Here is a 27,331-nt window from a genome sequence, read left to right on the forward strand (position 1 = left end):
TCCACATCTACCAGGTTGAGGTAGAGATTCAGCACCAATTCATATTTCCACAAAATGCAACTTAGATTTATACATAAAACCAAGCTTGCTTCCCATTCTTCTAGAGGTTGTGTACTATGGACACTCCTTCATGGCTACATCCTGGTGTTCATTTCACACCCAACAGAAAGGAAATAAGATTAAATGCTACTTCATGTTCAAGTTGAATTTACTGGATTATCCATATGGAGTAGAAACACTACAGTCACTTCTTGGTGACCACATATTGTGTCCATTTCAAATCCATTCAAAATGAGATAGAAGTGAAGTGCTCTGTAATGTTTCTGCAAGATACATCGGGTCTTGTACCCGGCCACCTGGGGTAATATTGGTGCCAGGCTCACTTTGAGAGCTTGAATGGTGGTGGTGGTTGGTTAATGATTGACATTTCCAGTCAGTTAGAGTAAGGGTCATTTGGCTGGTTTGTATTCAAACTATGGTCGGACAGGGAGCTGATTGGCTCCTGGGCATTAGGTTTGCAGGGAAATAGGGAGGAGTTCAGGGAGAAAGGGGTATGTCGGCAGAGCTGGGTCACTTGCCTATCATTATCACTGGTGCTGCATCCCACCCACCAGCCCCTATATTCCAGGGGTGTTTTTTCTTGATTGTCACAGCGTGGGGGGGGGGGGGGGGGGTCGGGGTCTGAGCCTGTTTGGAGCTCAGGGTATGCTGAATGGCTTGCTGACTTGACAATGGTCATGTCTGGATTTCTGGGATGGAACAACTGGGTGCAGTTGTCCCATGCACAGCTCCTTGCTGGGCTGAGGCGGTGGTCATGGCAGAGCCGATATTGAAATGCTGGTAACCTGTAGGCCAGGTGGCCTGTGGTGTTCATCTTGCTGGTTGGTGGCGGATGATCACTGTGGGTTTGTTATCTTCGGTGTACTGCTGGCTCGGGCTTCTGGTTATATTTTGTAATAAAGCTGCGGCCTATTTGATTCCTCTCAGGTGTCCGTGTATTTTATTGTGTTTGATCTCTTTGTGAAAGGACGGCTGCTGGGAGAAGTGTATGCCCTGGCTACCCATATTACTGCTCATGTGAGCAAAATAAATAAATAAAACAAACAAACAAATAAATAACGCTACACATATTTTGAACAATGTTGCACTCTGGACACTTCTTGATGTTCATATTCTGTATTCCTTTCACATCTACAGGATAGAAATAATGGTTAAGTACCACCCTTCGTTCCTGCAACAATTAACTGAAGGATACATGTAAACTAGAAGTGCTTCACATACTTCAAATTCCTTGATTGCCTATATGTTGCATTCTTTCAGGTCCAACCGGTAGTGGAGGATAAACACCTCTTCATATTCCTGAACTGTCAGAGGAAAGCCGGGCATTCAGTTTCAGCATTTAGTCCTGCAGCTGCAACACCGTGTAAATCAAAAATCCATTTCTGTTCATGCCTCCAAAGGGCCTGGTCTCCCCCCCTCTCCAATCTGCTGGTACCTGATCACATAAAATCTGAAGTCCACAAAAAAAATGTTTCTGAGAGACACAATGCTGGACTAATGGGGCTTCCAGCTGGGGGTTTTCTGCTGCAGATCAGTTCACCATGGCATACAAAATATGCTTTGACTGAAAATTTGTTTTAAAAATCGTCACTTTCACTTTGTAGTGGTACATATTTCATTTCTCAATATTCATTGATTGGAGACATAGGCAGTGCAGCCTCTTCCACTATCCATCCCTCAGGGTTAGGGCACATGATCCATTTGTAGTCCTTCATAAATGATTAAAAGTCATACTAGTAGTTTAAATGCAATAACTGGCTGTTCTGTAAAAACTTTAGACAATCTCAAAACATGCCAATGTTTAAAAAAAATGTTCCATAGTCAGTCAGCTGATGTCAAAAAAGGAAGAGTACATACACACCCTTTTTGAGTCATCCTTTTTTTTTTTTTTTTTAGCTAATTTCAAGCAGGTCTCCGTTCAAAAATCAGGCGGTTTGGTGAAGCTCTTCTAATATATTTGTAGGGTTATCTGCCTTCTTTCAGGAAATTGCAGACAACTATGCATCCTCCCCCTTTGTATTGTAAATTCATCTGTGATGCACAATCTTCACAGAAATAGTTGTTATTTCTCAGACTCTTGTGGAAGGACAAACGATTTCAAAAGGGAGCAGGAAGCAGATGTACTCGAGAGAATTCATGGAAAGAAATCCTTCTTAGTTATTGATCTCTCTCTCTCTCTCTCTCTCTTTTTTTTTTTTTTTTATTGATTTTCACCACTTGCTTCAGATTTCAGGTTTTACATTTCTAGTGCTCCTCCCCCCTCCTCATTTTTTTTTTAACAACGTTTGTATTAGCAAGGATGACTTTTATTTATTTTTTTTTTCTCCTGGCTTTTACTAACTTCATTCGTGCGCATCTGATTTTTTTTTTCATTATTCTCGTTGCAGCGTTCTGTGTTTCAAAGCCTGTGCACGACGAGCCAAGCAGTGATCACTGCTCAGCCCCCTTCCGATCCTTCTCCTCCGCGTGCTGGGACTGGGTGGCGAGGGAGCCGGAGGAAGGGGCTCCGGCTCTGCAGTGGCAGGATGCCGAGGCCAGCAGGCGCTCAGGCAGGGGGAGGGCGCACCCTCTGCCGGCAAACCAATAGACTTGCTGGGAGGATTGGGATCCCTACCTCTCTCTCCCCTCCCTGAGCTTCCTGCCGGCTTCGGCGAGGGCTGCAGACGCGGGAGCCTTCCCTGCACTCCCTCTAACAGGTACGTGGTTTCTTGGATGCTTAGAAAGTACTACTGTTTTGTTTTTTTTTTAGCGTCAATTAAGATATGTAAAAACCGTGGAATAGAACAACTTTTCAGCCACTTTCCCTGCAACGTAAATCTGATCAGACTGATTTTAGTTTAAGGGTCCTGGATGCATCTCTCTGCTAGTTTCATTTATTTGCATATAAGGATTTTTCTTATGTAGAAGATACAGAATGGGAAAAAGCTCTAAAATCAAAGGGATTCATTTATCAAGCACAATCTGGATAACTCTGTAGCAACAGAAGACGCTGCTTTATTTTGTGTATAAAATGTGTGTCTATTCGATTAATAGGTTTATGGGAGGCTGGGGTGGGCGACCAGGCAGGACGGTTCAGAGAGGTCAATAAGCAGTTCAAAAAGGGTTTATTTATGCAGCTTTAAGGAAGGTGATAGTAACGTAAATATCAGCTTTACCACAGCAAGAACCAAAGCCTTTACGCTGAGCAGCAGATTTCGAGGTTCAGCCTCATGGCTCTAGGCTCTGTAATCTCATGGCCTGGGCACAGGATTTCGGCTTCACCTCTGTAATCCTTCAGCCTCTCAGGGAGTAGATTCACGCTGAGGGGTTAGGTGCTCTTGATATACTTTGAGCAGCAAAACTATCAGCAATTTACTGGGGAACAGACGTTGGTTTAGAGTCTCACTGCTGGCACAAGGAGTATAGAAATTCTCTTTGTTTTCCCCCAATCTGACACCCAGCAAACCTACTCCTTAATTAAAGGAATCTTTATTTATTACTTGGATTTATTATCCGCTTTTTGACTATGAATGGATTTGAATGGATGCACATAAACAGAGGTCATTTGCAGCTTCACAGTAAGAAAAATGTATCACAATTTAGAATAGCAGTAAAAATCACATTGCAACTGGCCAATAAAGAGGTATACCTTAGGACTTGCTTTAAATACATCAACAAATGCTGAGGAAACTCTACCGACACAGCAGAAACTCCTAAAACGAATAACATCCTAGCAAAACATGAGTTTGAAGCAGCATTTGTTGATGGCTTTTGCAGTGATGCCAGGCACGCAGCCAGTTGCTGAGGAGTGGCAGACGTCTGTGCATGCCCTTAACCTTTACCTAATCAGGGAATCCTTTCACCTGATTTGTATTATGCTGTTTTTTTTAAGTGTCAGGGTTTTCTGCAGCTTTGTACATTCCAGGCTGCTCAGTAGAAAACCTGACCTGGATGACCAGCAAAGGCTGGACCCTGTTACTTACCAACCCCTGCAAGCAGGTGGCCCAGGGCAGTGGTCCCCAACCCTGTCCTGGGGGCCCACCAGCCAGTCGGGTTTTCAGGACATCCGCAATGAATATGCATGAGAGAAAATTTGCATGTTATGGAGGCAGTGCATGCACATTTTCTCTCATGCATATTCATTGCGGATGTCCTGAAAACCCGACTGGCTGGTGGGCCCCCAGGACAGGGTTGGGGACAACTGGCCCAGGGAACTCCTAACTGAAGTCTTGACTCTCCCTGCCCTCTGGAAAGAGATACATAGCTGGGAAAACTAAAGGTTAATTCTTCTTTTCAGTGCTTCTCGTACAACCGGGCTTCCCAAACCTGCCCTGGGGACAGCACTGCTAGTCCAGGTTTTCAGGAGATCCCCAATGAATATGCATGAGATAAATTTGCATATTATGGAGACTCAGTTTATGCAGCTTTGTCTTATGCATATTTGTTGTGGGTATCCTGAAAACCTGACTGGCTGTGAGGTTCCCCAGGACAGGTTTGGGAAGCCCTGCTGTACAGGCTGGTGACATCCTCAAAGCCAGAGACCCATGTCCTAAACCAATGTTTCCTAACCCTCTCCTGGAGGCACACCTAACCATTCGGGTTTTCAGGATAGCCATAATGAATATGCTTGAGGTAGATTTGCATATATCAGGGACCTAATGTATGAAATATCTATCTAATGCATATTCATTGAGGCAATCCTAAAACCCCACTGATAGGTATGCCTCCCGGCATGGGTTGGGAAACATTGGCTTAAGCTCATTCCTTTAGTAGAGTACCTGACGTTTCTACCCGAGTCCAGTTTGGGTTTCTTCAAAATACTTTCTGTTAATTTAAATGCAAAGTTGGTGTCCCTGAAGAAGCCCTTGTCCATTAGTCTCCCTATGTTTGAAAACACTTGGCTATCAGAGAGACTTGGAGAACTCTTTGTTTTTTTAACAGGTCTCTGGTTTGAGCTCCTTGTGAACAATTTACAACCATTTCCCCCTCTTAATTCCATGGCTACTTGTTTATACTCAATAGCCAAAACAGAAAACCTATTAGAAGTTCTCATCATTGGTTTCCGTAAGGGTGGACAGCACCACTATAGTTAAGAGTTAGGATTGGATTTACATTTCATTAAGCCCTGAGGCATAGCTAGGATCATCAGTATTTTTCAACCCACTCCTCTTACCCCTGCATGCAAGAGCTACAGGGCTTAGTGGCCTTCAGTCTCCCATCAGGATAAGAATAAGGCCCCCACCCCATCCCAGGCACAAGAGCAAACAACAGGGCTCAGTGGCTCTACCAACACAAGAATAATGATGGGTTCTCAGTAGCCCCAACATAATATTCCTCTCACCCTAATAACCACAGGGGCTCGGTGGCCCCTTCCCTTCAAAACCCTTCAACTTTCCCTGGATGCAATAATCAAAGGGCCTCTGGCCACGGGTCCTTCCCCCTACCCCCCCCCCCCTAGCAGATCCCCTCTATTTGCTACCCCTTTTGATGAGGGTTAAACAAAAATTGGAGCAGGATAGATTATTCCTTTCTCTTCCTCCACTGCAGCCAAGTTAAAAAAAACAAAACACAGCACTAGCTGCTCTCTCCCTCTTCCTTGTCTTTCCCCTTCTCCCTCTCTCTCTCTTTCTCTTCCTGTGATTCCCCCATGACCACATCCCTCTTTTTTCTCACCTCACTCCATGCACTGCACTCTCTCTTCACTCCAGTGCTCCATATTCCCCCCTCTTTCTCCCCCCGCCTGCCTTGTATCTGTTCTCTCTCACCCCCAGCCCAGTCTTCTCTCTCTCTCTTTCTCCAACTCAGCTTCCTTCTCTAGCTCTCTCTCCTTCTGCCTAGCATCTCACCCTCTCTCTCTCTCCCCCACCTTGTGGACTCCTGGGGACACCGGTGTTTTTTTTTTTTTTACCCAAAGCCTCTTTTTTCCTCTTCCTGGCAATGGCTTTCTGGCCCAGTGACAGGGCAAGCAGCACTCCTTCCAGCAGCTGGCAGCTCCTCTCCACTCAAGCCCAAGTACACAGCGCTCCTCCTGACTCTTCACTTCTTCTGCTGCAGGCTGGCAAGAGCAGCTATTTCTGCACCTGGCTCAGCAGCTCCTGCTTCTTTTACATTGGCGCCTGTGAAAAGTTTGAACTGACAATTTTTTTTTTCTGGTTCAGGGGAGGGGTGACGAGCACTGTACAAAACAGCGCATGGCTGCGGATCCAGTGTGGCTGTTAAAACCTAAATACTGCGGGCATAAGCAGCTAGCAGGCACCTATAGCTCTCTGCTTCAACGGCAGGGGGAAAAGAGGATTTATATTCAGGCAACAACCAACAAGGACTGAATTACATAGTCTGGGTAAACAAATAAGTATGGGTTTAGCTTGCTTGTTACGGTGGTTACTACCCCGAATCAATTAAGCCTGATACTTCACTTGGAATACATATCCAGCACAACTCACTGCTTCAACGGCAGGGGGGAATAAAGAAAAGAGGAATTATATTCAGACAACAACCAACAAGGACTGAATGGAACAGGCTGAGTAAACAAATAAGCATGGGAGTAGCTTGCTTATTGCAGCAGTTACTACCCCTAACCAATTAAGCTAGATACTTCACTTAGATGCAGCTCCAGCACTGCTCTCTACATCAATGGCGGGGGTGGAAGGTTACTAGAACCAAAAAGTTACTAATAAGGGCCAAGAATAACAGATAAGTATGAGAAAAAAAAATGTGAAAGCTTGCTGGGCAGACTGGATGAGCCGTTTGGTCTTCTTCTGCCATCATTTCTATGTTTCTATGTTTCCATATATATATGCTATCCCTGCTTACCAATATATAACCAACTGCAAGCACTGTTTGTTTGTGAATTCACACTGAGAAGCCATTGGGCCTTGTGATAAACCTGGCTGAAGCGAGGATTTGCTGTGCCTGCATTCTTTAGGAGATCATGCTCTTCCTTTTTTCTATGGGAGGCTTCTTCCAGCTGAGACCTTTGTATGGGTTTTTGCCATTTCTGTTTATCTTTTCTCCTCCCCATCTTTGATTTCCCAGGATGGATAGCAGGCAAATATCCTTTAGGCGTAAAGGGGGGAAAACCTGGCTAAGAGCTTCCACATGGCCTTTCCCAGACTAAGGAACAAGCTAGGGCAAATTTACCCTGGGGTTTGGCTTCCAACTATATGGAAAAGACTCAGGCCCGGGCCTTCACTTTGGCCATTCCCACTCTTCTAACGCTTTGGGGTTCTTCTGCCTCTCTAGGAGGAATGGGTAGGAGGGCCATTCCCATTCCTGTGGCAGCGAGAAGAGTGGCTCCACTCCTCCATCTGCCTCACAGGGCGTCTCCCAGACTTCCCATGGCCATTTCATTCTGCCAGGGGCAAACCTGCCCAAGTACATAACCAGCATTTCCCATTGTAGCAGTTTCATCCCAGCCCATTAACATTCTCATCTTCAGTAACCCCGTATTAGCCAGTCCACTCATCTTTGCTAGTTTCCACCAGTCTTCATGCTGCATGGATTTTGTAATCCCAACTCTTTTGGTGTCTTGGAGTACATCATAGATTTTAAAAGTTATTTGCAATACTATATAAAAGGGAGCAACTTTTCCCATAGTGAGTAATAAATACAAATATAAATACATTTATATATATATGGGATATTCTTGGAGTTGGGATTGATTGATTTATTAATATCCTAGCAAAAAAAAATGTTTTTTGGTGCATGGTATTTTGGCATGGATTTTGTAGGCATCATCACAATCGGGGAAAGATTCACATCTGTGTAGGGGCCGGTGATCCCCCTTGCTGTCCCCCACAGATCTTCCTGCTCGGCTTGATACTGGATGAAGAGACATTGGGTCAGCAGGTGGTGAAGGAAATCCTTTCCCCCTTGTGCTGTGGTCCCTGCAGCAGGACAGTACTTTGTAATTTTTTTTTTTTTCCTAGCGCTGTGGCTTTCTTCAGGTGAGACCTCAGCAGAGGTGATCTCGCTTTCTCTTGTGATAACCTGAGCTCTGCCGAGTCGAGGCAGACAATCCTTTGCTAGTAAATACCTGTTTTCTGTTTTGTACCTCCAGGACAGGCCCCCTTTGGCTTTTGTTTCTCTGAACTCGGGCTTCTGGCAGCTCCCAGTTGCAATTCAAGAGAAAATGCACCACCTAGGAGGTTAAGGGCCTTCCTTGATCTCAGCCCCTTTCCCACAGAGATACTTGCTGAGATTCTGCATGCAGTCCTTTCTCTCTCTCTCGACCCCGGGAGCCTACTCTGCTCCCCAGAGGCTGTCCGCAAATGGAGGAAGGGCAACGTCCTTCGAAACCAGTAGACTTGCTGTGAGGATCGGGAGCATCCTGGCGGCTTCGGCCAGAGAAACGGCGAAGGCTGCGTCCCCGGGAACCTTCTCTGTGCTCCCTTCAGGTACTGTTTAATTGGATGCTTACAAAGTAAGACCTATTCAGTCTAAGTTATTAAAACGATAGGACAGGCTAACTTTCCAGCTGCTGATTTTATCTGAAGGGTCCCTAGCTGCAGTACTTCAGGCATCTGTATTAATTTCATTGCGTTTATGTAAGGAATTTCTCATGTATGCTCAGAATAGGCGAAAGTCTTTAATTTTAGATTAACTGGATAGCTTTAGAACAACAGATGCAGTTTTATTTGGTGTCTACATCGTGTGCAAATATATTACTTTTTGTAAGAAATGGGGAAAGCACATTTTTGTGCTTTTAGCCACCCACTCGTTCTACAAGGAGAGGATGATTTCACCTATTGCCCCTTAGTAATTTACCAAAGGCTTGAAATGGCAAAACTTATCCCACCAATATTCCTTTTCTAGGTTTATCCTTCCTTTAGATAGATTTAAACAGTTAAACATAACCCCCCCCCCTCTAATTAGAATGCATTAGAAAATTAAAGTCATTGTAAAAGATGGTTCCTGATTCCCTTCCACAACCCATAAGCAGTGCCAGTGTTTATGGAGAGTCCTTAAGAGCAGGGGATGAGTGAGGGGGAGCAGGCAAAGTGAAGATAATGAAAGGAGCGATACGGGGAGAAGGGTCCCTGCTCCATGTATTCCCTAGTTTGTGGCTGAAGATAGAAACAAAAGTGCCCAGGTATGTGCCACTAGACTTTTTTTCTCTTTCCTTACTCAGTGCTGCATTTCCCCCTTATTCCCCTCTCACTTTTCTCCCCACACCTTACCTCCCATCGCTGGGTTTCCTCCTGCTGTCTCATGGCACTGGTACTCTTGCCCTCACTGTGTTCACACGGGTGCCGGGGGAAAACAGCCAGCGCTGCTGCAGCACAGAGCGCCAGGGCTGAGGGGGGCACTAGCCTGTTCAGCTGGGCACGTGGCACCAGGAGAGAACATGGGAGATAGGCAGAGGAGAGGGCAAGGAAGGAGGAGAAAAGTAAAGGAGAGGGGGCAAGGAAAAACGAGACCGCAGAGAAATTAGACAAGGAGTCGAGAGGCAGAGGAGACTGGGAAACAAGGATGGAAAGTGGAAAGACACACAAGGAGGGATGGAGAAGGAGGGAAGAAAGAAGCAGGCTGAGGAGGGTGAGAAAGAGAGGGGGAGGAGTGGGGGAATCAGCCAAGTTAGAGGAAAAGGAAGAAGGAGAGAAATGGGGGACATGCTGGGTTGCGGGCAGAAAGAAGGAAAAAGCCAGAGACAGACTGGGCTGGGGTAAGTGAAAAGGTGTAGAGGCAGACAGGGGACAAAGAGAGAACGTGATACACAGAGACCGGAGAACGAAAGAGAAGACATGAGAAAGTTTAGAAAGAGAATGAATGAGATAGATTAAAGATGAAGAAGACCAAGAAAAAAAAGAGACAGAGACAAATAGATTGAACCAGAGACGCACAAAGGTTGGACCATGGTTTATTTTAATTTTGGTGCTGTATTGTATTTTTTCTGTACAAATTAATTTGACTTGGCTCGGCTGGCTTATTAAATGATCTGGCTAGCCCAATTTATATATGGATTAAAAGCAAAAGAAGGTGAGAGTTGTAGAATGGAGGTACAGAGAGAGTGGCTGTGCGTGTGTGTGTGTGTTTTTTTGTTTTTTTTTTAATCATTCTCGGGGTTGGTAACCCTGCATGTGCCAAAGGGTTCAGATTTAACCTCAGCTTTTGTTATTTACTGTCAATGCCTTTGGTCTGCACTCTACTGCAGACAGGAAGGAAGCAGATTGCTTTTTTATTTTTTTAATAGGCATCCTAATTCCATCCTGGGATAAATCCTCACTACGTCTTACAGTAGTTCAAGTCTTGGGCATGGATCTGACTTTAGACAAATCCTGCCGTTTTTTTTCTTGATGCCTAGCTAGAGATGAAGTGTTTGTTTCTGGTTGTTGATTTCAGTAATTCCATCTGAGAGGGGCTTTGAAATACTCAGGTAGAACCCATATTCTTCAATGCCCTGTCATCCCAGAAGTAAAGGATTTTTTTTTTTGTCTAGAGCTAGAACTTGGAAGGAAGCGAAGGAGGCCCGAAACTCATATGTGATGACAAATGTGCTTTAAATTAGGGGTGGACTATTTTGGTAAACCGTATCTGGATGTTTTCCAGGAACACTGTACAGATGAGCTTGCACTACTGTTTTTTTGTGCTATCAAACTCAAGAATTGTTCATCTGCAAATTACAATTGTTTAGTCATTTCTGGCTCAGAACTTCTATAGCAAGTTTGTCTGCAAAAACGGGTACTTCCTGATCTAATCTGAATAAATTTTGTCTTAAATTGATATAGCTGCATTGATAGAACGTGTGATCTGAGCCAAGGAGGGAAAGATTCCGAATTCAGCCAAAAATGATCACAAAGCACAGTACCTTACCAGAGTGCACTCAGGGCGTGCAGCTTAATTCTTTCAAACAATGTTCAGGTCACTGTTTTAAGTCCTTATCCCAGATGTAATGACTTACATATGATTTATACAGTCTTTTAGAATTAAAACATCATAAATAACTAATTTTGTTTTCTGGGTTATGGTATTCTATGTTCTGACTGTCAGTTTGGTCATCAGACTGTGTCTTTACTGCCATATTTAAAATATAGACTTCCTGCAAATCCTCTGATGCCGATGTTTTAATCATCCCAGTGCATGCACCAGCCTCCCACACACTTTATTCTGCATCCTAGTTCCAGGCTCCAGCCATTCGTCGCATCTATTCACAGTCATACAGTTCCATAGTGCTTTTCAAACACAGCACCCCAGACAAAGTGCTTAAATATGGGAAATATTCTTTGCAACTTGCATATTTGCAATGCTCCAGTTTTTCCACAGGACTAGCAAGGTTAATTAACACTATTATATACCCTGCCTTGCCTCTTGATGACAAACTCATTCCATGTTAATGCTACATTATCCATGATGTGTGTCTGTAATTCATGAGTGAGACTAATTTGTCCATTTGTCACCTTCTAGTTTTATTAAGCTTTTGAACTAAGGTAACTTAGGGGGTCTGTCACTAAATTGCCCATTTCCAAATGAGTTAGCATGTGATGCAGTAAAGTTAATGAGCTGCAGGATGTGCACCTACTGAAAGGTATCCAATAAATGGAGAGTGGGCACTTTAACATGTGCTAAGTGCACTGAAGTGAAAAGGGTACCCCCCCCCCCCCCCCACATACCTCCCAGTCAAGACTGGCTTCTCCCCAGTCCCCCAAGGCAGATCCAACTTCTCTCACTCCCTTCCAAGAATGATTGTGTCTGCCCCCTCTCCCTCAAGGATGCTTGGACTCTTCCTTGAGCTTGATTGCCCCCCCCCCCCCCTCCCCCATGAATGCTTGGCTTCTCCCTGAGGATACTCAGAACCCCCTGAGACCAATCTTCCTCTCTCCCACCCCTTTATAAGAACATCAGAAATGCAATGCTGGGTCGGACCAAGGTCCATCGAGCCCAGCATCCTGTCTCCGACAGTGGTCAGTTCTGGTCACAAGTTCCCGACAGATTCCAACGAGTAATAGCTTGCTTTAGTCTACCTGGTTAATAATGGTTTTTGGACTTTTCCTCTAGAAACGTCTGCAATCTCTGTTAAACCCCACTATCCTAGACACCTTGATCATGACCTCTGGCAACATATTCCACAGCTTGAATGTGCACTGAGTAAAAAAAAAAAGTACTTTTATACATTTTTAAAAAAAAATCTATTGATAGTTTCATACAGTGGCTTCTTCTTTCAATTTTTTATATTCTGCTTTTCAGCACATCAAAGCAGATTACGTTCAGGTACTGTAGTTAGTTCTTTCCCCAGTGGGACAACAATCTAAGTTTATACTGGAGCAACGGAGGGTAAAGTGGCTTGCGCAAGGTCATAAGGAGCAGGAGTAGGATTCCAACGCTGTCTTCCTGGTTTAGCGGCTGCTGCTCTAACCACTAGGCTACTCCTCCACTCAGCCTGCTCTTCTAACCACTAGGCTACTCCCTTTATTTACCGGTTCCACTGCTCTCTTGATTTTATAAACTTCTATCATTTCCCCTCTCAGCTGTCTCTTTTCTAAAATGAAGAGCCCTAATCTGTGTAGCCTTTCATAGCAGAGCTGTTTCATCCCCTTATCTTTTTTTTTTGTCCTCCTCTATACCTTTTCTAGTTCCACTCTGCCTTTTTTGAGAAGAGGTGACCAGCACTACACACAACACTCAAGGTCACACCATGGCTCGATACAGAAGCAATATGATATTTTCCATTTTATTCTCCATTCCTTTTCAGATTCTAATATTCTTTTTTCACTGACACCATATACAGTGCAGTGGATTTCACTGTATTGTTCACAAGAACTCCCAAGGTTATTTTCTGGGGTAGTGACTCCTAATACATAACCCAGTATAACCACTCGGGATGTGCATCTATTTTAAATGAATGGCACATCCAAACTGAAAGTGAATTTGAACAAAAATAACAGGAGGAGGCCCTGATTCCCAGGGCCTCCCTCAATCTTTCTGATGCCCCTTTTACCCCTATAAAGAAAGCTGTGGGGACTAGGTCTACTTAGCTGGGTTTAACCAAGTACCTTCAACCCCTGGAAGAATTGCTGATGCTGGGGACCTTTCCATCCTCAGTTTCCCCCTTCTGTGGGGGTCAGTGATTTAGAAAGGGGCAGGAGCGATGCCCATTTGATTCTGTCCCTTGCATGTCCTTTTAAAAATAGTGATGGTAGGCCTGAGGCCAGTGTCAAAGTGGCTCCAGTTTCAGGGCTGGCCAGCACCATTAAATTGTGGCCTTTCAGATGTCCAGTTTCCCAGTCTCACAAAGTCTTTCAATAGGTCCCTGTATTCCGCTGCTGTTTTAACAACTTTGAATAATTTTGTGTCATCTGCATATTTGATCACCTCACTTTTTGTTCCTTTCTCCAGATCATTTATGAATATGTTAAACAGTACAGGGCTTGGTACTGATCCCTGTGGTACTCCACTAATGATCATTTCTCTATATGGAAAATTGACCATTTTGTCCTACCCTTTGCTTCCTGTCTTTTAATCAGTTACTAATTAAAAATTGGACATTGCTGCTTATTCCATGCTTTTTTTTAAATTTCCTGAGGAGTCTGTCATGGGGGACTTTGTGAAATGCCTTCTAAAACTCCAAATACACTATGGGGTAGATTTTCTAAATTTGCGTGATCGCTTACTTTTGTTCGCACACCAGGCGCGAACAAAAGAATGCTGGATTTTATAAGATACGCGCCGAGCCCAGCGCGCGCTGCCTGTTCCCTCCGAGGCCACTCTGATTTTGGAGCGGCCTCGGAGGGAACTTTCCTTCGCCATCCCTCCACCTTCCCCTCCCTTCACCTACCTAACCCACCCCTCCGGCCCTATCTAAACCCCCCTTACCTTTGTTTCATGATTTACGCCTGCTAAAAGCAGACGTAAATCTATGCGCGCCAGCAGCCCGCTGGCGCGCGATCACCCGACCCGGGGGCTGGTCCGGAGGCCTCGACCACGCCCCTGGGCCGGCGCCACGCCCCGGCCCCGCCCCCGCAACGCCGCGTCACGCCCCCGAAACGCAGCGTCATTTTAGACGTGCCTCCGACACACCCCTTTTAGAAAGCCCCGGGACTTACGCGCGTCCCGGGGCTCTGCGCGCGCCGGCGGCCTATGCAAAATAGGCGCGCCGGCGCGCAAGGGCCCTGCGCGCATAAAGCCGTCCGGATTTACGCGCGCAGGGCATTTAAAATCTGCCCCTATATCAATTAGCTCACCATTATCTACATGTTTATTTACATCATCAAAAAAAATCTAAAAGATTGGTAAGGCAAGACTTCCCTTTACTACAGCCATGTTAATTCCTCCCCATTAAACTATATGGTCAATGATTTTGGTTTTAAGAATATCTTTTACCATGTTGCTCAGCATCAACATCAAGCTCACTGGTCTATAATTTCATGAATCACCCCTATAGCCCTTCTTAAAAACTGGTGTTACATTGGCCACTTTCCAGTCCTCAGATATTGTGGCTTTCTTAAATGTTAGGTAACAGATTACTAGTAATAGGTTAGTAATTTCATGTTTGAGTTCTTTTATTACTCTGGAATGGATGCCATCTGGTCCTAGTGATTTGTTACTCTTTTTAGCTTGCAAATTAATTTATTCTTATCAGAGAGATTTGTTTTAGTTGCTCAGAATCATCACCAAAGAATGCCTCTGGTGTTGATATGTTCCTAATATCCTCCTCAGTGAAGACTAAAGCAAGTTTTTCTGTTATTTCTTTGTCGTTCCTGAACACTCCTTCAGTAACCTAGCAGCTCAAATGACTCCCTAACAGGTTTTATGCTTCAAATGTATATGAAAAATGTTTAGTATTAATTTTTTCCTCTTGGCAAGCTTCTTCTCAAATTCTGGCTTGTCTTGTCTTACTACTGTTCTATATCTAATTTGCCAGTGCTTGTGCTCTGGTCTATTTTCGTTATTTGAGTCTGCTTTGCATTTTTTGAATGAAGTCCTTTTAGCTATAACTATCTCTTTCACCTCACCATTAAACCATGCTGGCAGTCATTTGTTCTTTGTTCAACCTTTTCTAATGCATGGAATACATTTTATCTGGGCTTTCAAGATGAATAATGTCCAGGCATCATGCAAACCTTACATTTTTTTGCAACTTCTTCTTTTAGTTTTTTCTAACTCATTTTCTCATTCTATCACAGTCTTATATGCTACAACACTCTAATGTAATGTCCTCTCTCCAATGATTATGCCATTTGTAATTACATGAATGCTTAGTGGCCCCACTACAGTAACCCCTTGCACCAGGTTGTACATTTTGTTGAGGACTTTCTCATCTGTTCTAGAATCAACTGCTCCATGAAGCAGTCATTTATGGTATCTCAAAACCTAACTTCTCTAGAATGTCCCAAATAAAACACTGACCCAGTCAGTACTGGGATAATTGAAATCTATTATTATTGTGTTGCCATGTTTTCTTTACTTTTCTAATTTTAGATGGCATTTCACAGTCTGTTTCTTCATCTTGACCAGGTCAACAGTACTATACACCCATTTCTATACTCTTACCCACCACACATGGAATTTCTATCCATAAGGATTCTATAGTGCATTTTGTTTCCTACAGAACTGTTATTATGTTTGACTCTGTGCCACCCTTTACATATAGTGCTCCCCCCCCCCCCCCCACCGATTTGGTCTAGCTTGTCATGTTGATATGATTTATACCCTAATATCACAGTGTAATAATATTTATCCTCCTTCTCTCATGTCTCTGAAATGCCTATAATGTCTGTATCTTTGAATGATGCTATATATTCTCATTCATAATATTCAGATTTCTAGCATTCCTATACAAACATTTTAATGTATGTTTGTCTTTTATAGTTTTATATCTGTTTGTATTCATAACCTGCTTGTTAGCAGAAAATATAAACAGTGTAGAGCCATTTACATCTGTGTGCTCTTTATCTACATCCATCTGGGCTTAAGTACAACCTCTCTACTGAGATGTTGTAATTTCCTTGCTTTGCAAGTATCCTCTCTCAGAACCATACACTTCGAAGTGACTATAAGCCTCAGCTGCGCGCTCTCCTTTTTAACTGTTAGAACTAGCAGCTGTGCTCTACCCTGGTTAAGATGGAACCCATCCTGTGTGGATAGACTTTCTGTTCCCTAGTTCCTAACAAATCTAATAGGGATGTGAATCGGGTGCCCGATTGTGCCTGCTTTCGGGTTCGTCTGGCCGCGGGAAAATCTCATTTTCCTGTGGATCCCCGTTTTTTTTTAGTGAAAAATCATTTTTCGGGTTAGTGCATGCTAACGGGATTTAGTGCGCACTAACTCCCGTTAGTGCGTGCTAACTCATGTTAGTGTGCACTAAGAAAAATAGCAAAAAGCAACAAAAAATAACAAAAATAAACATTTTTTTGTTAGCGCGCACTAACCCGAAAAATGATTTTTACGAAAATTCGGGGGGGGGGGGGGGGGGGAAGTGATTGTTTCTTTTTTTTACCTGATATATTAATGAATTTAGAAATATCGTACGATATTTCAATTCGTTAGAAAAACGATTCACATCCCTAAAATCTAAAGCCTTCTCTACACCAATGTCTCATTCATGCATTGACACTCTGGAGCTCAGCCTGCCTCTATGGTCCTGCAATGGAATGGGAAATATTTCTGAGAATGCAACCTTGGAGGTTCTGGTTTTGTTTCCTACCTAAAAGCCTAAACTTAGCCTCTGGAGCCTCCCTCCTGCTCCATCCTATGTCAATGTTACCCACATGTGCCATGAAAGTTGGCTCCCCCCCAACACTCTCTAAAATCTTATCTAGATGTGTGAAGTATTTAGCCTTTATAAGAACTGCCATCAAGCCCAGTATTTGGTTTCTAACAGTGACCAATCCAGGCCACAAGTACTTGGCAGGATTTTAAATAATAGTTTGCATTTTGCTTATGCCCAAGAATAAGCAGGGCTTTCACCAAGACTAACTGGTTAATAGCAGTTTATCGACTTTTCTTCTATGAACTTGTCCAAACTTTTTTTAAACCCAGCTAAGCTAACTGATCTTACAACATCCTCTGGTAATGAATTCCAGAGCTTAATTGTATAATGAATTTAAATTTATTATCTTATTTGTTTTAAATGTGCTACTTAGTAACTTCATGGAGTGTCTCCTAGTTTTTGTATTATTTGAAAGATTAAATAACTGATTTGTGTTTAGCTATTCCAAAATACTCATGATTTTATAGACTTCTGTCATGTCTCCCATCAGCTGTCTCTTCTCAAGCTGAAGAGTCCTAACATGTTTAGCTTTTTTCATAAAGGAGACGTTCCATCCCTGAATCATTTTGGTCACCCTTCTCTTACCTTTTCTACCAATGCTACATTTATTTAGAGATGCAGAAACCAGAATTGCACACAGGTGTGGTAGCACCATGGAGCGATACAGAGGTATCTCCATTCCTTTTCTAATAAATTCTAATATTTGCTTTTTTGACCACCATTGCACATTGAGCTGAGGATTTCAATGTATATTATCCATGATGATTTCTAGATCCTTTTCTTAGGTGGTGATTCCTAATACGAAACCTAACATCATTTAACTACACTTTGGATTATTTTTCTCTATATGCATCACTTTGCCCTTGTCTACATTAAATTTCATCTGACATTTTCTAGTGTTGCAAGGTCTTCTTGCAATTTCTCACAATTCACTTATGTTATAACAACTCAGAATAATTTTATGTTATTTGTAAATTTGGTAACCTGATGCCATCATTTATAAATACTATATATTAAAAAAAAAATTGGTCCTAGTGATCCCTAGGGCATTCCAGTATCTCTCTTTCAGGTCGATACAGTAAAGTTCGCGGGAGTCTGGTGCGCACACAGGCCAATGTCCTGTGCGCGCGATTCAGTAAACCAAAATATTTAAATTAGGGCCCATGGTAAAAAGAGGCGCTAGGGTCACTAGAGCGTCCCTAGCGCCTCTTTTTGGACAGGAGCGGCGGCTGTCAGCGGGTTTGACAGCCGACACTCAATTTTGCCGGCGTCGGTTCTTGAGCCCGCTGACAGCCACAGGTTCGGAAATCGGATGCCGGCAAAATTGAGCGTCCGGTTTTCAACCCACAACCGCGGGCTGCTTTTAACTTTTTATTTTTTTTATTTTTTTTAACTTTTGGAACTGTGCACTTCCTTGGCGCCGGCAGAAATTAACGCCTACCTTTCGGTAGGCGCTAATTTCTTAAAGTAAAATGTGCTGCACATTTTACTTACTGTATCGCGTGGGAATGACTAATAGGGCCATCAACATGCATTTGCATGTTGCAGGCGCTGTTAGTCTCGGGGGGGTTGGACACGCGTTTTCGATGCTCTATTACCCCTTACTGAATAAGGGGTAAAGCTAGTGCGTCGAAAACGCGCGTCCAAATGCCTATATCGGCCTGTTTCTGTATTGCAAATGCTAACCATTTGGTCTACTCTCTATTTCCTGTAATTTAACCAGTTCACAATCCGCAAGAGGGCATTGCTTTTTTAGGAGTCTCTCAATAGACTACTCTCTCAAGAGGGAGGTTGTCAAATGCCTTCTGAAAATGTAGATACATTATTTCACTGACTCACCATTATCCACCTGTTTATTAACCCCTTCATAAATATAGCAGATTGGTGAGACAAGACGTCCCTTCAGTAAATCTGTGTTGGCTCTATCCCAGTAAACCATGTCTTCCTATATGTTCAATGAGTGCTTTCTTTCTGGAGTAAAGGTGCTGTTATTCATATGCAGGCAGGTTGCATTTTTCTTTTTGAGGGATAACAGGGCAAAATCAGATAGATGGAGGAAAAAAGTGCAAGTATTCAGTACCAGTTCCCTGTACTGACATCAGGCTCATTGGACTATGGTTTACTCACTGTTTCTTATCTTTTACTGGTTAAAAGACAGGAAACAAAGAATAGGAATAAATTAATTGTCATTTTTCTCAGTGGAGAAAGGTAAATAGTGGAGTGACTCAGGGATCTGTATTACGACCGGTGCTTTTTAAATATATTTATACATGATCTGGAAAAGAGAATGACGAGTGAGGTGCTCAGATTTGCAGAAGACAGAAAATTATTCTGAGTAATGAAATTACAAGCAACTGTAGGAAGACTTTGTGAAACTGGGCATCCAAATAGCAGATGAAATATAATGTGAACAAGTGCAAAGTGAATCACATCAGGAAAAGTAACCCATGCTGTAGTTACACGTTGTTAGGTTCCATATTAGGCATTCCAACTCAGGAAAAGGATCTGGCCAACATTGTGGACAATACTTCGAAATCCTCAGTTCAATGTGTGGCGGTAGTCAAAAAAGCAAACAAAATATTATAAATGATTAGGAAAGGAATGAAGAATAAAACAGAAGATGTCATCATGTCTTTGTAGCATTCCATAGTGAGACTGCATCTAGAGTACTGCATGTAATTCTGGTCCATGCAATCTCAAAAAAGATATAGTTGAACTGGAAAGGTAAAGAGAAGGGCAACCAAAATGATAAAGGGGATGGCTAAAGAGGTTAGAGCTGTTCAGCTTGGAGAAGAGACAGTTGAGGGGAAGGGAAATGATAGAGGACTATAAAATCATGAGGGGATTGAATGGATAAGTGTGAATTGGTTATTTACTCTTTCAAATAATACCAAAATAAGGGGGAAATCCATGAAGTTAGTAAGTAGCACATTTAAAACAAATAGGAGAAAATTATTTTTCACTCAATGCACAATTAAGCTCTTGAATTAATTGACAAAGGCAGCTAGCATAGCTGGGTTATAAAAAGGTTAGGACACTTTCTTGAAAAAGAAGTCTATAAACTGTTATTAACCAGATAGACTTAGAAAAAGCCACTACTTATCCCTGGGTGTTGGCAACATGGGATCTATGTAATGTTTGGGATCCGGCAGTTATTTGTGACCCGGATTGGCCACTGTTGAAAACAGGATCCTTAGCTTGATTGACCTTGATTCTGACCCAGGATGGCAATTTTATGTTCTTATGTACTGGATCACCCCTGGTTATTAGGTGTATTTTATGCTAGTTTGTCAGCGACCAGAAATAGGACTAAAATGAATCAATCACTAAAATCATGATTAATTGCATCTTTTTCTTAATCACTAATTGACTCTTATTTGGAGATTTTCCTTCTAATGGGGATAATAAATAATCTCTCTCTCTCCTATATATATCAAAAAATGTGACATGAGAGGGTAGGAATCCAACTCTAGTGACTACTTGCCTAGGAAGCAGTTCTCTTATCTTCTCAGATCAAGTAAGTGACCTTTCAGACCTCACAAATATAAACATAGAATTAAATGCTAGCCTTAAATGAGCGCTCAGAATTGTGTGTTCTTACCATTCTGGATGGTGAGAGCCCTCGTACCAGCAGTGCAGCACACCATCCCTGCTGAGCAGAAGACCTAGGTTCTATTTCTGGTTTGCTCCGTGGTCAGGCAGGGGCTGGAGGAGCTGGAGAGGCAGCGTTCACAGTCCCTGGGGTAAGTGAGTCTCAGCCATTGCGGAAAGGTGAAAATTACTGGCCAGTCTAAGGGTCCCCCCATGCACGGCTCTAGATGGCTGCAGTGGATGGTGATGGTGTGGGGGAAGGGAGAAGACCTTATAAAATAGAGGAAAAAACACAGGTAGTTGCAAATGAATAGCTCATGACACCATAGCCCAGTAGAAACCAGTTCAGATGAGCTGGAAGAGCAAAAGAAGCAGGAGGATACGGCCAGGTTAAAAAAACCCCATAAAAATTACACCTATCAATGGAGGACCCCAATTTTATTTTTGGGAGATTTTTGAAGTAGAAGAGATGCTTTTATTTTTTGTTTTTCATGCAGCAGTAAGTATGTATTTCTGACCTGTTTTGTAGCCTTGCACATAATACAGCCACTTAGAGGTGCACAAACTGCTGCTGTGAAACAGCCCTGAAAGGTTCCTGCTCATGTCCCCTTTCACACTGAAGCTAAAATATATTTAGTTGTCCAGTTGGCTTCTGAGATCCACAGATCTCATTTCTAAAATTCAACGGTCAGGATTGCAGCTCTTGTTTCGTTGCATTTACTATGTTTAACTGTGATCTTTTACCGTAGGTTACAGAACGAAGGAATAATAACAAAAAAAAAAAAAATCAATGTTCACTCTATCTGTTAGAATACAATATTACACAATCTAATCAGTGTAAGCGTAAATCAAATAAACCCTTGGGATATGAGCAAGCCTCACACGCGTACCGTGTCTGAAAAAGCGATTCGATTTCTGTAATCAAATGCTGCCTAGACAATAATCATTTTGTCTTTGTTTTGTTAGCTGGGATGTTATTCAATGACATTAGAACTGGATATTCAAAATCTCATCTTTCCGTAGTGAGCACTTCAAGAACATTATGACTTACACTGAAAAGATTCTGAGCCCAATTTAGTCTTCCATGACTTAGGCCCTAGTTCAGTCTTTTACAGTCTCTGAAAAGCTGCTGTTCAAGTATTTTCAAGCTGAAAATATATTAATATATATATATATATATATATATATATATATATATATATATATATATATATATATGTTTTATGCTTTTGGTTTCTTTTGTAAGCAAAACATTCTAAAAATTGTTTTAAACTTCATTTGTTAGAGGCCTTTTTTAAAAAAAATAAAACTTGAACTAAAAACTGACTTAATGTCCCTCAAAAGCCAGAATGGCCCAGTTTGATCGGGTGACTAAGCCATTTCTGGTGCACAAAGTCCTTCTGTTTAGCTGATTCAGTGCAACACAATATGTTTGAGTCAGGCCATCTGTGATTAGACTGGGCACGGTGGAGCATTTGCATGAGTTTGTACATTTGTGTATTCAAATTAGTCAAAATATGTGGCTCGGGATGGAGACATTTGCCTTTGAAAAATGAGTGATAATGCCAGGTTAGTTGGATGTGAACTGCCCGTGGATGCTGTCCAGACTTCTCCTTTTCCAGTCAGTTATCTGATAGTGTAGTCATGCACAAGGCAGAGCGACCATGTGAGGGTTTGCCAGATATCAAAGGAACTAAAACAGAGAACAGAAAATAAGCTCTTAGCTACAGAACTGATTTGGTTTTTTGTTTTGCTCTAACATTTAAAAGTATTTTTGAACATATCCTTTAAGAGGGAGGAGATAATTGCGCAATCTAATTAATTTTTAAACAGTCACAGGATGAGAGTAAGGGATATTGTTCAGAGCACATTAATTGCAGGAGACAGATGGCTAAAGAAACCAAATTATTTCATAGGATTGCACTGCATATGTGCATTGGAATTGCGATTGGTGGAGAGAGTTTCACCACAGTTACAGCCTTAAAGATGAACCTTATCCATTTCAATAAACAGTAGCTTTCAGACTCTGCAAAGGACTCTGCTATTAGGAGCTCTGTGTGGGATCTGATTTCTGATTTACCATCTACTTGGCACTCCCTGAGGGAGGGGTGTCCCCCTCCATGGATGCAGTGGTGGTGTAAGTGGGGGAGGGAATGCTACAGAAGGAGTGACTCCTCCACTTGTTGGCCCACATTCTGAAGTACTGCTCATCCTGAGCAGGAGGGTCCCATCCGACCCTCCCACATAAAGACATGAAGAGGGCTGACGGTGATTTTACAGTGCTCCGACTTGGTTGGCCTGCCCCTGTGCCTTTAAGTGGATGGGTCTGATGGGCTGCTCATGCTGAGTTGTGCCTAGAAGTACCGGTACGTACAACTGGGATGGAGGCGGAGGTGTCCTTTTCAGCCTAGCACACCTATGCAGCTCCCTATGCTGCCTCAGGGAAAATTCAGGCCTGGCTGTTTGGTCCTGAATTTCATGGTGTTAGATCCCATTCCTGCTATGGTAGACTCCAAAGCTTTCAGCTTCCCAAATGGTTATAATAAGTTATGGCCAAGTTATGACTGATTGTTATGACCCTGTGTTAGGGTACAAATTATATTGCAATGATAGAGAGAAACAACTTGGTGGCAGAGTGGTGCTTTTTGTGTCTGGGATGGCATAGAGTCCAACAGGATAAAGATCCTGCAAGAGATTAAATGTACAATTGAATCTTTAAGAACATAAGAAATTGCGATGCTGGCTCAGACCAAGGGTCCATCAAGCCCAGCATCCTGTTTCCAACAGAGGCCAAACCAGGCCACAAAAACCTGGCAATTACCCAAATACCCAATTACCCAAGAAGATCCCATGCTACTGATGCAATTAATAGCAGTGGCTATTCCCTAAGTAAACTTGATTAATAGCAGTTAATGGACTTTTCCAAGAACTTATCCAAACCTTTTTTGAACCCAGCTACACTAACTGCACTAACCACATCTTCTGGCAACAAATTCCAGAGCTTAATGGGTAGAAATCCCTTGTATGTTGGGGATGAGTACAGCGATAGGAGTATACTATTGTCCACCTGGTCAAAATGATGAGACAGACCGTGAAATGCTAAGAGAAATTAGGGAGGCTAACCAAATTGGCAGTGCAGTAATAATGGGAGATTTCAGTTACCTGTAACTCGTGACCTGTAACTCGTGACTGTTACTTTGTATGGAGTTGCCACAGTAAGGATATTGGAACATTTACAATAATAAAACAGTGATTTATAATTGGATGGAAAATATACTGATTTACTTGCACCAGTGTTCTTGAGATTTCAGTTACCCCAATATTGACTGGGTAAGAGAAACATCAGGACATGCTAGAGATATAAAGTTCCTGCATGGAATTAATGACAGTTTTATGGAGCAATTGATTCAGGAACCAACGCGAGAGAGAGCAATTTTAGATCTAATTCTCAGTGGATCGCAGGATTTGGTGAGAGAGGTAATGGTGGTGGGATCCGCTTGGCAATAGTAGTCATAATGGGGCAGATTTTAAAAGCCCTAAGTGCACTGAGCCTATTTTGCATAGGCCCGGCGATGCACGCAAAGCCCCTATGTCCCCTATGTCCCAGGGCTTGAAAAAAAGGGCAGGGCATGGGCGGGGGTGGGACCGAGGCCTCCGGCATAGCTACCGTGCCGGGGAATCGCATGCGCGCATGTTATGCCTGCCAGAGGCAGGCGTAATTTACAAAATAAAGATGGGGGGATTTAGGTAGGGCTGGGGGGGTGGGTTAGATAGGGGAAGGGAGGGGAAGGTGGGGGGGGGGGCTGAAGGAAAGTTCTCTCTGAGGCCACTCTGATTTTGGAGCGGCCTCAGAGGGAACAGGGAAAGCCATCGTGGCTCCCCTACTGCTCGGCGTGCGCAAGTGCACTAGTGTGCACCCCCTTGTGCACTCCGACTCCGGATTAACATGTGCGTGGCTGCATGCACATTTTATAAATTCGGGCGTACATTTGTGCGCGCCGGGTAGTGCGCACAAATGTAGGCCACGCACGTAGGTTTAAGAATCCGGCCCAATATGATCAAATTTGAATTAATGACTGGAAAGGGGACAGTAAGTAAATCCACAGCTCTAGCACTAAAATTTCAAAAGGGAAACTGATAAAATGAAAAAAATAGTTAAAAAAAACAAAACAAACAAAAAAAAAAACAAAACCTGAAAGATATAGCTACAAAAGTTAGAGTACAACAAGCATGGACATTGCTAAAAATAAAGCAACTTAGAAGCATAATCCAGATGTATGCTACGCATTAAGAAAGGTGGAAGGAAAGTTAAACGATTTCCAGCATGGCTTGCCAAAAAGTGAGGTGAAAGAGAGGCTATTTTAGCCAAAAGATCTTCATTCAAAAATTGGAAGAAGGATCCATAAGAAGAAAACAGGATAAAGAATAAGCATTGGCAAGTTTAAATGTAAGACATTGGTAAGACAGGCTAAGAGAGAATTTAAAAAGAAGTTGGCCGTAGAGGCAAAAACTCATAATAAAAACGTAAAAATATATCCAAAGCAGAAAGCATGTGAGGGAGCTGGGTAAACCGTTAGATGATTGAGGGGTTAAAGTGTCACTTTGGGAAGATAAGGCCATCGTGGAAAGACTACACAAATTCTTTGCTTTGGTGTTTACTGAAGAGGATGTTGGGGAGACACTCGTTCCGGAGATGGTTTTCAAGGATGATTCAGATGAACTGAACCCAATCATGGTGAACATGGAAGATGTGGTAGGCCAGATTGACAAAATGAAGAGCAGTAAATCACCTGGACCAGATGGTATACACTCCAGGGTTCTGAAAGAACTAAAAAATGAAATTTCAGACCTATTTCAATTAATTTGTAACCTATCATTAAAATCATGTACCTGAAGACTGGAATGTGACCAATGTAACCTCGATATTTAAAAAGGGCTCCACGAGTGATCCAGGAAACTGTAGACTGGTGAGCTTGACTTCAGTGCCAGGAAAAATCATGGAAACTGTTATAAAGAATAAAATTACAAAGCATTTAGATAGACATGATTTAATGGGACACAGCCAGCATGGATTTACCCAAGGGAAGTCTTGCCTCACAAATCTCTTACATGTTTTTTGAAGGGGTGAATAAGCGTGGACAAAGGTGAACCAGTAGATGTGGTGTATTTGGATCTTTAGAAGGTGTTCAACAAAGTCCCTCATGAGAGGCTTCTAAGAAAACCAAAAAGACATGGGATGGGAGGTGATGTCCTTTTGAGGATTGTAAACTGGTTAAAAGAAAGGAAACAGAGAGTAGGATTAAATGGTATGTTTTCACTGTGGAAAAGGGTAAACAGTGGAGTGCCTCAGTGATCTGTACTTGAACCATTGCTTTTTAATATATTTATAAATGATCTGGAAAGGGGTATGACAAGTGAGTTGATCAGATTTGCGGATGACACAAAATTATGCAGAGTAGATAAATTCCTAGCAGATTATGATAAATTGCAGGAGGACCTTGTGAGACTGGAAGACTGAGCTACCAAATGGCAGATGAAATTTAATGTGGACAAGTGCAAGGTGATGCATATATGGAAAAATAATCCATGCTTTAGATACACAATGTTAGGTTCTATCTTAGGAGTTACCACCCAGGAAAAAGATCTAGGCATCATAGTGGATAATACATGGAAATAATTAGAAAGGAATGGTGAATAAAATGATGGATGTCATAATGCTTCTGTATCACTCCATGGTGAGACCACACCTTGAATACTGTGTGCAATTATAGTCACCACATCTCAAAAAAGGTATAGTTGCACTGGAGAAAGTGTTGAGAACGGTGACCAAAATGATAAGAGGCATGGAATGGCTGCCCTATGAGGAAAGGCTAAAGGAGTTAGGGCTGTTCAGTTTGGAGAAGAGATGACTGAGGAGGGATATGATAGAGGTCTACAGAATCATGAATCAGGTTAATGTGAATCAGTTATTTACTTGCTCAGATAATTGAAGGTCTAGGGGGCACTTCATGAAGTTAGCAAATAGCTCATTTAAAACAAATTGAAGAAAATTATTTTTCACTTAGCGCATAGTTAAGCTCTGGAATTCGTTGCCAGAGGATGTGGTTACGTCAGTTAGTATAACTGGGTTTAAGAAAGGTTTAGATAAGTTCCTAGAGGAAAAATCCATAAACTTCTATTAATTAATAAGCAATAGTAGCTTGAGATCAATTTAATATTTGGGTTCTTGCCGGATACTTGTGACTTGGATTGGCCACTGTTGGAAACAGGATGCTAGGCTTGCTGGACCCTTAATCTGACCCAGTATGGCATATTTTATGTTCTTTTCTTATGTTGTATTGAAGTCCTTCAGCTAATAGAGATGTATAAAAAGCCTGTGTTATATAGGAGGTGTCCATAGTTTGACAAAAAGATGAATCGCGTGACTGCTAAGGCTGTCGTGAGCATTCTAAGTCATGCAAAGGAGTTCCAAGACAAACCAGCCTCCTTGTAACAGATCAGATAAAAAGAATGCAGTCTTTGGATAGAGGAAATAGTTGGGAATGTGCAGATGTCAGATTAAGTCTTTTAAATACATGAGTGTAAATAGAGTTGCTTAGTATATTTCTCCAGCATAGCCTTGAAATATAACAGAGCTAACGAGTGCAAATGGAGGACACAGAAAAGATGGAAGGAAGGAAGGAATGAGTTACCAGGGTAAATCCTCACAACTGATGCGCTGTACACAAACATGAAACAATGCGGTACTGTGCTGGGGCTATTAGTGCACTGGTAAGGGAAATGGATTTATGTGTTGAATGGTTTTATGGTTTTCGTTCATCTTGCCATTATAATATTAAAATGAATAAATACAGTTGTGCTCATGTTTCCATAGTACCCCTGGCGGAATTTACAAGTTGTATAGCACCACCCCTTTTTTGAACTTTTTAATTTGTGCGCATATCAGGAGATACGTGCACACTCGTGCAATGTTTAAAATCCATGTGGCATGTGCCA

The 27,331-nt window shown here is 42.4% G+C and overlaps 1 protein-coding gene across 2 annotated transcripts in view; it reads left to right on the plus strand.

The window, feature by feature from the left end:
• The first annotated feature begins 2,464 nt into the window (after positions 1–2,464).
• Positions 2,465–27,331, plus strand: part of LOC115081999 (potassium voltage-gated channel subfamily S member 3-like) — a 56,307-nt gene continuing 31,440 nt past the window's right edge. For both annotated transcript variants that reach the window (XM_029586260.1, XM_029586262.1), the window contains exon 1: positions 2,465–2,756. The gene's annotated coding sequence lies outside the window, so the exon portion shown is untranslated. The remainder of the gene's footprint in view (positions 2,757–27,331) is intronic.

The sequence above is a fragment of the Rhinatrema bivittatum genome, unplaced genomic scaffold (assembly GCF_901001135.1).
Source record: "Rhinatrema bivittatum unplaced genomic scaffold, aRhiBiv1.1, whole genome shotgun sequence".
In the NCBI taxonomy this organism is placed as follows: domain Eukaryota; kingdom Metazoa; phylum Chordata; class Amphibia; order Gymnophiona; family Rhinatrematidae; genus Rhinatrema; species Rhinatrema bivittatum.